Here is a 4179-nt window from a genome sequence, read left to right on the forward strand (position 1 = left end):
TATATATATATATATACCAGACTACCCCCAATCTAGTAAATGCTAGAGCACTCCCGAAGGAACGGGATAGTTCTAGAAAGCAGGTGGCGGGACAATGGTCACGTGATCTCGCTGATGCAACACTGCCCCCTCCTTAGTATTGTTCGTCCCGAACAATAGCCACATACAATAAACCAATAACAATTAACAATAACTTAATTAAATGTACAGAATTACAATCACAAAATTACAATTCAACAAAGTCTCTTCATTTTACGGGACGTATCTTCTTCCATACTGGTCTCCGTCTCGTTGGCTTCTGCTTCACGTGGGGTTCATCTGCAGCATCAGGAAATGTCCTATCGTCAATAACAGTCACATCAGTGGTAGTAACTTCATCAAGAGCTTCACCGTTTCCCTTCTCAAAACTGAGTAGAGTTTCTTCTTCAATGGTGGCTTCTTCAGGTGGCACGTCTTTAGCAGCGTCATTTGTTCTGTTGTCCACTTCTTCCCAACTGTAATGTCCTGGACCATGATAACACCAAAGCCTGTTGGCATGCATCACTTTTGGCTTACCTCGCCGACCACATTTTACCCAGAAAGTCACGTCTGAGAGACGGTCCACTATGTCATATGGCCCTTCCCATGGAGAAGACAACATAGGAGACTTCCCTTTGTTCTTCCTGGGATTATACAACCATACCTTGTCTCCTGGTACAAACTCTCAAGCAATTGGTCATAGATAAGTGGTGGTAGCCGCCCGCCTATTCGCTTGTACTGCTACACCCACGTGCTGTAACTAATACCACCTCAAAGTGCCGATATGATTCACCAAACCTAAACTTTTCTGTAGCTTTCCTAGTTCTAAGAGGGTGAGGTCAACAATTCTTCAAATTGTCATATGCACTGGTGTCTACATCCTGTTCCTATGCAGCATTTCTTACTAACTCTGTTGCTGACCTTGGTCACTGGTTTCCAAACTCACTTCTCAAGCTTATTTCGGGTAATACACGTGTCTTGTTGCTTGTTTCTAGGCGATGCTCCTTACATTGTTTGTTTTGAATTTCGCACAAAGCTACACGAGGGCTATCTGCACTAGCCATCCCTAATTTAGCAGTGTAAGACTAGAGGGAAAGCAGCTAGTCATCACCACCCACCGCCAATAGTGGGATTGACCATCACATTATAATGCCCCCATGGCTGAAAGGGCGAGCATGTTTGGTGGGACGGGGATGCGAACCCGTGACCCGCAGATTGTGAGTAGAGCGTCCTAACCACCTGGCCATGCCGGGCATGCTCCTCACATAACCAAGTTCCTGTTTATCAATTCTCAAGGCTTATCTCGTAACACAGGCGTCCTGTTGTCGCCTTTTTTCCTTTTATATATATCCTTGACCACTTGCTTATACTACAAACCCTTAACTTTTTATTATATGTATTTTCAACTACTAAAGCTCTTGAAGCAATTTGTAAAATTTCCTCAAAAATTTTCAAGTTGCTTCATTCCTCCCTTCTTAGAAAAATTTTGTTACTTATAACAAAATTCATTATCCAACTCACTATCTCCATCTCTCTTTATCAGCCAATGCTTACATTATTAATATATATATATATATATGCGATTCTATATATAGGATTATATATCTAACACATAAAACCTTTCTTACTAAGGATAACTGATAATCTAAGCTACTACATATAACAAGGTATACAGTAAAACACAAGTTTAAATTTACTTTTAAAATCATTCTGAAAGTTCTGGAATACATCCCGATTACTTGTGACTACCCATTTGTACAATGCACACACCTTCCAATATGTGCAATATTTGTGTGGGTAACGATGGTAATCACAAGTGATCTGCTCACTGCAGTCCAGACATCTGTAGGGGAGGCATCTGTACTCTACTACATCCTGGCATGGCATGCCTAACTGTCTTTGTAGCAGCTGTGCCTTCTCCTTACCCTTGGTGTAGATCTTAGCATAATCTTGCCTTATCCCCTGGCGAATCCGTAGGAAGTCCAGCATAGAATAGTCGCCATCAGTCCAATGGAAATAGACCATACACGATAGGACGTGTCTTTTATTGGTGTCGTTCAGGCGATCTTCAGGGTATGGAGGCCTGAAACAATAGACGTCAGTCCATCCGGAACGGCAGTCTTTAACAGCTAACTCTTTTTATCGGATACCGTCCATTAATCCTAAAACCCTCCACTTCCACTATGGCTGCTCTTTGTCCCTGTTTCCTATGATTATTATAAGAATATTGTTATTATTTGTCCCAGTGAAGGCTTGTACATTCACTTCACTCGTTCTTTTGTTCATAATAGTTGCACACCTGTCCTTCTAGCACATCCGGCTACTCATTTGCACTTGTTATTTAAATCACTTCAATCACTCTATTCAAAACACTTCAATTCACTAACACACTCTTAATACTTAACATCTGTTGATAGAACTCCCTGTCTTTCCATTCAGTTTATTTCTGGATTTGTCATACTATCTAAGTGTCTATTTTCGTCTACTGGTCACAAGCTTTGTTTGTCTCTTACTTTTGGTCACTGTCTATTATTTCTGTCCTTTCCCGAACTTTTCTTACTTCCAGTCATTGTCTATTTTTGTCTTTTCTCGAACTTTCTATGCCTAATAATTTTGCCTATAATTTTGACTAATATCATCTTTTAGAAATCAATTGGTTATATCTAGGTAATTTTGTAAGCCTCTAAATAATCAAGCTATATCCTGATTAGATGGGGCCTACTCATTAAGTTCTACTATTTCAGTACCTTCTGAATATTCAGACATTTCATTATTGCCTGTTCTTGTTCTTTTCTTCTTTCTAGTTTTACGTAGCCCATCTGATGCCATTAACTTTACTAAAGCCAATTTGTCTCTTTTGATATACAACGTTATGCTTACTAGTACCACTACTAAGCATAAGGTTATCATCACTGAGTTAGATAATCTCCAATTATCTAACTTCTGTTTTCCAGCTGTAGCACGTAATAGGTCTACATGCTGTTGAAATTCCTTAAGAATTAACCATGACTTCCTAAGAGGTAAATGTTTAGTGTCCTCTAGTATATCCTTTAATATCTGTCTCTATATCTATACTCTGAATTAACTGTAATTCCTTTTTCGTTAGTAATTCTTGTAATTTTGGAATTCTTATAGTTAGTCTAGTCCCTATATATTTGGTTTCACTTCTAAAGTTCGATGGTAAGGTAATACCTTGACCATGAGCTGAACAATTTGTAGCTAATTTTAGATAACCACTATTGTTTAGCTTAATTACTCTAGTATAATAATCAAACTGATGTACGTTTGACTTTGGACATACAACTGATAAAGTAAGTTCATCTTTAACGTTAAATAACCACATTTCTGGAGTTCTAGTTTTATAAGAATAGAATGGTTTAGGAATGATTATTCTCTTCTCACATAGTTCAGATATTCTATTCTTAATTCCTGTGAATATCACATAATTACAAGTTACTAAAGGTACTGAATACATACCCGAGTTAGGATCACAAACTCTGATAGGTCCGTCTATGCAATTTAACATATCTTCTTCTGTCATTTCAACATATGTATGTTGATCACTAGAGATAGCAATGTATGGTTTATCGTTCTCTATAGTTACAGCTAGTGAATGATTTATTGCTATCGGTAAAGATATAATCTTATACAGTTTAAACATTCTGTCAGTTCCTTTTAATGGTATTTCTATAAACATCCTTAAAGTATCCTTAACCACGGATGTTTTCACGTCAGCCCATGTATAGTACATATAAATTTGGTCACTATGAGTAAGTATTACAAACTGTAAATGTGGAGGTAATCCCCTTTCAGTTTCGTCTAACACTCTTTCTAGTTTACTTGGTGGTAAATAGTAAGAACTTAGCTTTTTATCTGCAGCTACATACAATGCTTGTATTAACTTAGCTAACTCTGTCCTACTACTTCCTACAGTAAAAGATAACTGTTGTAGATTATTCAGAATTATAGTGTTAAAAACTAACATTTCTATTCCTGCTTTATGTGACTCAATTTGTCTTACTCTTGTGTGTATTAATGCATTAGTAATATTTATCAAAGCTTTAGATACTTTTCTGATTTCTTGGTCATGTAATTCAAGCGTTTGATTTAACGAATTCATTATAGTTGCTTGCTCTCCTATTAAGTGAATCATTTCTTTAG

This window comes from Limulus polyphemus, unplaced genomic scaffold, assembly GCF_000517525.1.
Source record: "Limulus polyphemus unplaced genomic scaffold, Limulus_polyphemus-2.1.2 Scaffold435, whole genome shotgun sequence".
NCBI classification, from domain to species: domain Eukaryota; kingdom Metazoa; phylum Arthropoda; class Merostomata; order Xiphosura; family Limulidae; genus Limulus; species Limulus polyphemus.